This window comes from Calliphora vicina, chromosome 1 (genome assembly GCF_958450345.1).
Source record: "Calliphora vicina chromosome 1, idCalVici1.1, whole genome shotgun sequence".
In the NCBI taxonomy this organism is placed as follows: Eukaryota; Metazoa; Arthropoda; class Insecta; order Diptera; family Calliphoridae; genus Calliphora; species Calliphora vicina.
This window is the reverse complement of record NC_088780.1, coordinates 129,983,376-129,995,444: the sequence shown is the minus strand read 5'-3', so window position 1 is coordinate 129,995,444 and position 12,069 is coordinate 129,983,376.

Here is a 12,069-nt window from a genome sequence, read left to right as displayed (position 1 = left end):
ACGCAAAGAATGGATCCTCAAAAGAGCTCTAAACTTATTTAGCCCTATATTTTTCTGAAATACATGCAAAGCGATATTATTATCACACGGTAAATAACGTTACAGAGGGCATATTTATAAAAAAAAAACTTAGTTTTTGGAACACATTTTACTCGTTTTAGGAATTTTCGTATTGTGAAATAAAAAAATGACAAAAATTAAAATGGCGTTGATTTAAGGCCATGTGGATCTATATCAGTTAAACATTTTGTTCTGATATCTTTAACCATAGGGTAACATAGAGACGAGACGTAATTGTCAAAAACCTAAGTCTGTTGTCAAAAACCTATCTCTGGCAACAACAAAATACATGCTAATCAATGTATTTTGTTGTTGCATCAGACATATGATTTGTTGTATTTTTGTTTGACAAGTCGGAGTGTCTCGTCTCTATTTATTATTCTCTATGTCTTTAACTGTAAAAATTTTAAATTAATTTAAATTATGTCCCAAAAATGTACACAATTATTTTGTTTTACTAAAATATAAATTTTCAAGTCCTAAGGTTTTCACTAATACCAAATACTTATATAAAGAGCTTATATTTACTCTTCATAAGATTCACAAACCATGCCCCTTTTAAAAAATTTTAACGTTTTTGCATGCAAAATGTGTTATACCAAACTTCCTTTAAAATCAGTATGTGTTTGAATTCATAAGTTACACTTGATATGTTAGTATGCAATTTTTGATAGGGGTCATATCTCCAACAGCTGTAGCTTTATCAGTTGGTACTTTTCTATGTGCTCAAATAAAAAACCGATAAGAAAACGTATTTAGGATCCCATGTCCCAGTCATGACATTCAAATTGTTGTAGCAAATTTAAATATCAATGAATGTAGGATTTGATATTTGGAAAGTTTATGCTCCATAAAGACTCATCGGATAACAAATTTCGTAGCCTAAAGAAACATGAAACAGGTAATTAGGTACCGTAATCCAACAATCGACTTGGTTATTATAAAAAGACCATAACAAATCAAATCGATCACAAAGAAAGTCATTCGTATTATAGTTCTTAAGATTATACCAACTGTTTCTATAGAGCACCCCTACTACCAATGGCATCAGTGTTCAATAAAAACACACCCTCGACTCCTGGAAAAAGGCCTTATAGACCGAAATTGGGTGCATATGATGATTATAAAGCACATAACAAAATTTGAAGCCATACCGGGGAAAAGAGGAGAAAAAAGATTACTCTATTCGCCTTGAGATTTAGATGTAAATGAGACTCTATCATGCGACTTATTTTTAAAATCGTGCTGTAATCTCAAATCTAACCTTAATTTCCATCTCATAATAAATAACTTCAAAGAACCATAACTGTATGTGTGAAATATAATATAAATTGAAATTATAATGAACAAAATATTAATGTTTTTGATACATTTAATGAATTTTAGGTACTTTAAAAACAAAACTTGCTGATGGAGAAATGAAGAAGACCTGGTGCCAGTTTCTCGATGTCGAAAGATGTCAGTCGACAATATTTGATGCTTTTTCTATAAAAAATTAGAAAAAAAAACTTTTTATCGAGAAAATAAATATATATATTGCCCATCGACTATAAAAAATAATATTTTTACTAAAAATTGGAATAATATACATAAAAGTATGAATTTTGAAGAAAAATATAACAAACTATGCATTATCAATAAAATATGCAAAAATATGCCCTAACAAATCGATGCGAATTTACAGCAAAATGTGTGATTCGGATAGATAATTAGTGTACATGGCATTTAGATGTTCGAGAAAAAACATGCATTTGCATATAAATCCGACCCCTAATGATTACTATACATATTTAGACTATGATTTTTACATAGAAGTAACAATTCAATGGTCCTCATAAATAAATAAAATAAACAGTTTTTCTTGCTTAAACTAACAAATTTTTTAAATATAATTTTAATTTTACTTCTTGCAATATACAGAAATTACAAATGCCAGTTGAATGTATTTTTTTTACATAGTAAGGGAAGTTCATAAATAAATGCGACATGAGTATACATATATGTGAAAATGTGCATTTGAAACTATTTCTTAAGAAATGCATACATTTGCACAGATTGATTGATTCTTTTCTAAAGAAAGTAATTCCATCAGCAGCAAAAATGCCATGTCTATCATACAAATTCACAGACTTACTCATACATAAATAAGTACGTAATCGCACACCTACTACATACCCAGCAGTTCTAGGAGACAGTCCCGAACTAGTGAGTTTACCCATCATTTAGGGTGGGAACTTCAATAGCTAATTGACCCTTTTTGATTACATTGAGACTGATAGCTGGTCCAAGGTAGTCATGTTACCATACTAGCTACCAAACCTGTTACTTGATTAGCTACATAATTTTAACATGTACGAGTGCTAATAGACCTCAAATAGTCAGCTAAAAAGATATATCATAGACAGTCTAATAAGGGATTGCTTGTAAACAAACCCTCCTCCGACAACTATTCAATGGATTCCTTTCTAAAGTGCAAAAATAAAAATAAACAATATGAGAATTATATTAAAATAATTTGTATAAAACCAGTTTGTACAAATAACTTACAAAACGTTTGAAGTGACTACACTCCAAATTACTTAAGTGACAATTGCCTTCAAGCTAGATTAATTGGGATGTACAAAGTAAACAATTGTCTTCTCTCTGCACTATTAAGAGCACAGACATGTCAAATGACCAAAATATATAAATTGGGGTTACAATTGCTGTCTTTAAGGGATACTTTGACTACTTGCTTAACTGCTGGGTAGTAACATGCACATAGGAATAATCCATATCAAAGCGAACAGCATCGGAATTTTCATCTCCGATTCTAACGAAATTTATCATAGTAAGACTTTTTGATTGGAGATCCTTTATCGTTAAATTAGAAATGTGAATCTGAAATCTACTGTTTTTTTCCGCTTTGGTATGGATTCTCCCACATTGTTCACATTGCTCAACTACTGAACGAAATAAGTTTGAGATTTAAAATCAACTTTTTCGATATATTCGAGCAGACTGATGTAATAAGCACATTAAGGTAAAAAATAATTCGCCAGTGATACAAAAGTGAATCAAAAAAATATCCTTAAAAATCCTTAGGATTCTATAGCTGAAACAAAAAGTCGACTCTTTGACCTATCGATTTTTTAAAAGCCGAACGAAAAAAAAAATTTTAACGGTTATTAGTATACCCATGAAATTTCAACAGATTATGTAAATGATTTGCATTAAAAAATTTAAAGTCGCATTTATTGTGGGTTAAAATATTTTTGTGGTTATGGTCCGATATGCATGGGGCTGTCATACGAATGATTACAGTGCTCATAATATTGTTGATACATACACTATAGTCATGATTTGCGAATAAAAAACTAGTTTTAATATTATTTAATATCTTTATTTTAAGATTATTTATTCAAATATTTGCAAAATATGAGAACGTACCTGCAGGAACTCATATACCTCAAAGAAAATGAACAGCACTTTATTTTATTGTGTTTTATTTCAATTTCTTGTTATTTTTGCAACTGCAAACAGGAAATGATGAAAACCTTCTTATATGAATGACAGGTACATGCATTTAAAAAATAAAACTAATTTTTATTTTAAGAAAAGAAAGCAAATGCTATTGCATGAACAACAATACAAACATAAATATATTTGATAAGGTGGCCAGTGTTTGCGTTATAAAAACAAAAAATTACATAGTTCTAAACACTGACTTTTATCAAAGCACTATGTGCCCAGTTCTATTTAGTATATGGACATTAATTTCTAATCCTGAGAACTCATTCTGAATTTGTGTTTATAATTTTATTTTTAAAAATTAAATATTGTAGAGTTTATCTGTAAAACAGATAGTGTATTTAAACATTCATAAATGTAGGGCTTGGTTGGTTAATTGGTTTACGTGGTAATTCACTGCTTGCGAACAATAAAGTAGAGTCGAAAGGACCCCGTTTTGACACTACATATTACATCGTAAAGTAATATCAGAATGTATAGTTTGTTAGACCCAACCTATAGCATTCAGGGTTGAGCATTCACAGAGAAGGTGGAAAATCGTTAAATTTTTTGCCCTATCCTTACAGCTACGACGATGGTCATTAAAAGGGACTACCAGGCGATGTGCATGCTTGCCGAGTGTACAGTGTCCCGTTAATAGTGTTTATAAACCGGTTAACCGAAAAACCGGATTTTTTTTTTCGAAACATCGGTATTTTTCGAACCGCTTAATTTAAAATGTTGATTTTCGGTTAACCGGTTTAGTCGGTTTTTATCACTCGGTTCATTGTATACACATTATTGGTCTGATTTGAAACCTAAACTGCTGATTTCCAATACAAACCTCTTCAGATCAATATTTTTACGAATTACAATGATTCTAAATAGTAAAGCACGATGAGTTTATTATCGATTTAATAATGTTTTATTATTAAATAAATGCTTATTTATATACATATATGGGCAATTCCACGAGAATCGCTACCACGACTGAAAACACAAAAACCCTTGAAACTTTTTTTCAAGATGATTTGAATAGAATAAAATAATAATATGTTAATATGTGATAGTATTTAGATCATATTACAACATTTTAAAGACAAAAATAATAGTTTAAACACTGAGGGAAAAACGACGTTGCAAAATCGACAATCGACTTTTTTTCGACACCGTACGTTTACAATTTGTAAACAAACGGGTACGAATTGACAACGCAATGTTGTTAAATTATTTGCGACGCATTTCAACGTAAGTTGCTTTTCATAAGTGTGTTTTAATTTCCTTTACATTAAAAAATTTAAAATATTTTAATAAATAATAAAGGGTAATAGTGATGCAAATAAATGGTTTAAGAACCAAAATATAAAAGAAAGTGTAATTGTGTTTGATTGCGAATTTGTGTTGATGCAGATGAAGATCCAGGCAGTGAAGTCAGTGGAGATCCAGGCAGAGAAGACCACCAAATCCAGTGACGACATACAACTCCAAATGGAGATTTATAGTTTTTATATTTATTTTATATTTATGTTTTATATGTATTGTACTAAAAAATGTAAAAAATAAAGAAATTGTTATTTATATTAATTACCAAAAAAATAGAAAGGAAAAATTGTCAGGTGTCAAATCGTACACAAACGGTATCAAGTCGATAATTTTTGTTGTCAAATCGTACACAAACGGTGACAAATTGTCAACGGTCTGTTATAAAATCGTACACGAACGTTGTCAAATCGACAACGAATGGTGTCAAATCGGCTACGGAATGGTGTAATTTTTTCGTTGTCAAATTGACACCGTTCGTTTACAATTTGCAGACATACGGGGTTGATACACTATTGACACCGAATGGTGTCAAATTGTACACGGATGTGTTCATTTTTTCGCTGGGTGAACTGATTATATTTAATTTTTTAATGTTTTAGGTATGTTTTAGGCTAAAATTGAGGCGATAACTAAACTCCAAATTAGCTTGTAGTATGAAATCAACTTGACTCTGATTGTTTTTTTGCTATTGTCAAATTGTTTATTGAAACCGAATGTATATTTTCTATTCAGTTTTTGTATACATATCTGTGGTCACAAGCAATAACCGCCTAATTCAATTAGAAAAAGTATAATGCAGAATCAAAGATTCTTACCCCCACAATACTAAAATGAAAAATTATAACAAAAGCTTTATTTATTAGAGAAATATTTAATAAAAACAAATATCATCGCTTAATGCAACTCAGAAATACTAAATTGAAAATGCTAATGTCTGATTAGGCGTTTGTTGAAAATAAGTATTTTGTTTGTTTCTTGGCATATGTTGAGTTAAGCTGTTATTACATATTTAAAAATTGACATATCAAGTAATTAAGCCAATTTGCAATAATCGCTTATCTTTAGTTTGGCTCTTATATCAGCACTCTTATTTATGAAAATGTATTTCGTGAAAAATAACAATAACAACTAAAGTCATTATAAGCTACTTAAACAAAATAAAATATAATTGAATGTTTTCTTAAGTATATTTTGGCGCTTATTGTAAGTGCAATAGTCTTCCTTAGAACTTAAGCCAATATGTTTCTAATTAATAACTTAAATAAGAAAGTTAGGAAGGTAGGGATTTCACGTATACATAGAGTTCTATGAACAGAATAATGTAGCATACATAACTCAAATCTTTCTTAAGTCGACTTAGGTGGTTATTGCTTATGACCACAGATATATTTACAGAATATATATTGTTTTATTATAAGAGAAAAATCTGTCATGTACGGTATGTCACGTACGATATTAAATTGCATTTCTTATAAAATCATCCCAAGATTGTTTTTATTTAAATATGACGGATTGTAAAGGAAAAGTGTAAGAAATTAAAAGAAAACATAACGCCTCTCACGATTCGAATATTTTCGCATATTTCTACATGTACCTCAAAATGAGTTCCACCCTTATTTCGCTCAATATTTTGGACAACAATATTTCGAAAGAAATGTTCATTATTTTAAAATATAGTACCCTCTGAATGGAACATAAAGACCAAATTATTTTTCAGATGCTCTTATTTTTGCAAAATCTATTCCATTCTATAGGCGTACAAATATCACGTACGATGATATGGAATTGCCCATATGTTAAAAAATAATATACTTGACTTTTTTGGTTAAATATTGTTAGAGCTGGACAGACAACATTATATCGATTTATCCCCAGGCTTGATTTTTGCAATAATACAGTATCAATTTACCATTAGTTCCATGACAATCATATAGATTTTTTGATAATTTGATCGGCAGCAGGCGCAAATGTTAGATTGACATATAAAAAGATTTGTTCCGAAGGATCTAATTTTAAATATTTATGGATAAACTTTTGTATCCAGCTTACGGCCTTGTAAGTATCTACCGTCCAAATTTTTTTTTTTGTTATCCTTTTCTTTATCTTCTGTAGTTAGTGTAGTTTCGTTTTCATTGTCAGCCATATTTTAATTTATTTATATTGTTACTAGTTGATCTCCCCGGCTTCGCGCGGTAGCATTTACTAATGTTAGTTCTTCAAAAAAAAAAGAATTTTCGAGTTTTACCCAGAATTTTTGAATTTTTTTTCTTTACAAACCATTTCCTGAAAATTTCGAATCGAATAAAAAAAATCAGCCAAATTGCTCCAGACGTTCTCACGTGATGACATTACATACATTAAAATTTTAAATTAAATCCCGCATAATTCTATAAGCTTAGGCTAAATCTCATTAAAAACTTAGTGATGATGCATACATTATTTCAATAAATTTAACTTCATTAGTGTGTTTTGTTCTTAAAATTTTAAATTATTAATCATTTCGTTAGCTTTTCAGAAATATTACAGGAGGGACAAAAAACGTTCTAAAATCCATGATTTGAAATATTTTTGAATTCTGCTACAAAATGACACTTTTTGTAAGAACTTGAAAAGCGACCTAATAGAGGTTGTAGGCCTAGGTGAGGACATACTAAAACCGTTTTCAAAGATTTTGAAACACCCTCAAAATTTTGAGATATTTTGAAAAAACTGTTTTAGGGTAGGTCGTAGTACTTTAGTACCTCTAACTCACACATTTTTAGACCGATTTTAAAATTTTAAACAAGCAAAGTTAGGTAAAGAATTAAGCTTTCATAAAATGTATGTATAAAATGTATATTCCTAGAAATTATTTAAGTTTTTATAAATAGTTTCGCTTTTTTTTTTATTTTTTTCGTTATTTTTCAAATTCAACAATAGTTATTTTAATATTTTTCTATGAATACCTAAAAAAAGTGAAAAGTTTTATAAAGACAATTTTATATAGACAAATATGAAACATTACTTATTAAAATCGGTTTATACTTGCAAAAGTTATTAAAGTTTTTCGAAAAAAAGTTCCACAAAATTTACCTTGTAAATTAAAAAATTTTACAAAAATGTTGTTTGTATAGTTTTGGGCTGGGGGAGAAAATACTAAAAAAGGTGTTAATGAAAAGTTTAATAACTTTTACAATTTTCATCCGATTTGAATAATTAAAACGTTTGTTTGTTAAGAACTAAATTTAGTTAATACATTGGTATAAATTTTTATAAGCTTCCATATCAAAATAAGCAATGAAAAGCGACTAAAATCAAAAAAGTTGATAAATTTTGTTTTTCTTTTAGATATTCTTAACAAAAACAATACTTATCGCTTACAAATGTATCAAAAAATGCACGTCACTTTAAAGCGTTTCCAAACCCGTTAACAAATTTAAAGTCGGACAAAAACTGACTGAGTTACAGATCGATAAGTTGACGAACATCACCGAAAACGGTTTTTTCAGAATAACTTCTGAATTTTTTGACATAATTTTTAATGTACTCAGCCAGACCAGGTCGATTTGCAAGTTTTTTTTTCCATCGTAGCAACGTGTTATTTAATATGATTTATAGTGACAAATAATCACAGCTAAGAAGAAGTTCGTTTACATCTTATAAGTCCTTTTTGGGACTTGTAACATTTTCTGTTTCATATCAGAAAGTCGATGTGATAATAAATTTCAAAATTATCAAATATTTAATTAAAAAATTTATTTACATTTTTTGGTTGAAATTTAATGAATAAACCAATAATTAAAAGAAGTATTATTTATACTCAATTCCATTTGACTGAGATAATAATTTTGAAATTTTTACAAAATAAAATGGACTTAACGCTTTTGTATATTTGTAGTTATTTAATATTAACTATTTCTGACTACTAAAAACTAGATTCGTAGAGATGATGGAAAATCGTTTTCTATTTTTCCCTATCCTTACAGCTACGACAATGGTCGTTAAAAGGGAGTCCCAGGCGAATTGCATGCTTGCTTTGCATCCAGTGCCCCATTAAGAGGGCCACATTAACTTAGTCTGAAAAACACTACATTCATTCGGAAGAAGGTATGAGATGTCTAACCCAAGTTCGTCACAAAAAACGCAACAGCTCATTTTAGAACCATCTGTATATATCCTAGTATCATATTCGTACACGAGATTACCCCAACACCACTTACTCCTGAAGAAAAAATATAATGGGCTTATTTTGGCTCAGAATACTTTAAACTTTAATTCTTGAAGAGTTCAATATGACTAAACTTAATTGTCCACTTCTCATGAAATAACATTAATTTTTTATGAAAAATTTTAAGTATACATATATTCAAAAATATTACTTTTGAATCCATCGACGAAATGGTTAAAGTTTTTCCGATTTTAGTCTTCAACATATATTTCCTATATATTAAATAGTAATATTCTGAATTTATTTTTTCCGAAATCCTTAAAAGTTCACATCGTATGTAAGATAAAATAATGAGAGCTATTGGTCTAATTCTTATTGTCTTTATTATCTTATATAACCTTAATAAAATTATTAAATTATTGGAATTCGTTTAACAAACTTTTAATATTATAATTTGTTCCATTTTTGGTCACAAATAAGAATGGTATTGATGAATGGTACTTATTTGTTTATTTAGACCTGGCTTTTTTTAATAATTTTGAAAATGCAGTAAAATTTATTATCAGAATTGCACAAGCTTTGCAGCATAGCAAGAACATTTAAAATTTTAATAAAAGTCAAAGTTCTTTCTCCAGATTTTATAGTAAAACTGTTTATATTTATTTAGTTTTGAAAGATATTTAATTTTTTGTTCTTACAATTTGGTCTTCCTTTTTTTAAACACATAAAAGAACACTCACACTTTTGTACTTGATAAACATTTCTAAATACGATTATGATGTTGTTGAATTTGATGATGTTTTTGCTGTCATTTTATTGTTTGATAGTGATATTGTAGAATTTTTATGTAGAAGACAAACATATGATTGAATGGTTGCTTCTGGTTAAAAGGATTCACCACAATTTATTTATACTAACTGAACATGTTTATACTTAAGGTATTGTATTTGGGAAAAAGGTTTTTAGCAACAGTAACTAACATTTCTAGTTAGCAGAATAGAAAAAGCTAACAAATTAAGCACAGAAAACACCTGTGCTGACAATTACCGTAATTTTCTAGTATTATGTTCAAGGCAATGCATTCGTAGCAAATGGAACTGGGACTAAGCTCCATCTTGTCAATACCCAGCAGTTCTCCAGTCCCGAACTACACGAGTTAAATAAATAGCTACGTAAGCAGTTATATTAAAGTGTTCTAAACAGGCGCTCAATTGACTCTACATAGGTTACAAATAGACTGTTTAATAGTAGTCAACGCAATGAATTCACATACTGCTTACATAAAATAGCTTGTTCAGCTACATTTACGGGTGCTAATTGATCTCAAATATTCAGACATTTTCAAGATAGTCTAATAACCGATTGCTTGTTAACATAACTTTCTCCTATAACTCTACAATAGATTATTTCTGGTGGGTAAAATAACTATTTTCTAAAGTGCAATACAAAATAAACGTTTAATATGACTACACTATAGCTTACTTAGAGACACTAGTTTACATGGGATGTCAGAATATTTCTGAAAAAGGAAAATAAATTGTATGAGAATTATATTATAATAATTTGTATAAAACCTGTTCTTATACAAAAAAAAATGTGCAGTACAACAAATATCTAAATTGACGACACTATAGATTACTTAGAGACACTTAGGTGGCAATCTACTTAACGCTAGATTACCAAGTGTTTAGACATTAGTGGCAATTGCTGTTTATAAGGGATGCATTGACTACTTACTTAACATACTGGTTAAAATCTTAACAAATTAAAAATAAGCTTTGAAACTAATATTCTGATGTCTATGTAAAATTTTACGCAAAGCACAGGTCGCAATTTTGAAAATATTTCGATAAGATTTGGTATATGCGTTATTTTTACAAGACCGAAGTATACTGAATTTGGTTGAAATCCGTCTAGTTTTTAACTAAGCCCCATACAAATGTCCCCAGAAATAGGACTCTATTGGTCATAAATGTATGATGTCTGTACACATACAAATTTATTAATTAATAAATTTTTGAATGAAAAAACGCCAACTTCTGAAAATCATTTTAACCAGTGTAAATCTCTTCAAAATATTGGTATCCAAAAAAAGTTCAACATATATCATATAATTTAATTTAATGAGGATCGGTTCTTAATTATTCATAGCCCATATAAGGCCCAATATATATTTACTCAAAAAAGCGTAACCACTTGTTTTAGCACAAATTTGTTTGACATTGTTTGTTCTTACAAGTGATTTGTAGGATCAAACAGCACCAAATAAAATAAAACTAAGTATTTGTTTTGAATTATCGTAAGTAAAAGGAGTTTTGAAATAAATCAAAAATTAAAATACAGGTAACCCTCCATTTACGCGGTACTTCATTTACACGAATTCGATATAACGCGAACTCAAATTAGCAACCATTTTTTCAAATACGCGACTTTTTTTACACTGTTTTTATATAACGCGGCAACAAACAACAAGAAAAAAACACAAGCGAATACAGATTTCTTTTTTGAAACTTCGTTAATTTTTATGAATTTTTTGTTATTAGAATATTAGAATCTTTTATGTATTAGAATATTTTGTTTTTTGAATTGACATTTTTTCCTTAATTTTCGATAAGAAATATTTTTTTTTTGTTGAGTTTTTTACTTCACTTTTGTTTTAAGTAAGTTTTTGAAAGTGCAAATAAAATAAGTTTACTTAAAGTATATATCGTCGACTTAAATACAAACGGATGTAACTACATTTTTATTGTTTTTACAGTATACGTTATAAAATCAATAATAATAGAGTATTCTTGGCAATTGTTCAATCAATCAAAAACCCGATTTTAAATTTTTGTTTAGTTACGTCCGCTTTCATTTAAAGTGACTATATGTAAGTAGGTTTTCTATTTAACGCGATTGTTATGTCCCAATTTCTTTTTTGTTATGTGACTGATGTATTGTTATACGCGAAATAAAAAATTATTGGCCCCACAAAAACATTTCGTTCTAAATTAGAACCACGTTTTACGCGAATTTGATTTACACGCTATTTTTTTGGGCCCAACAAA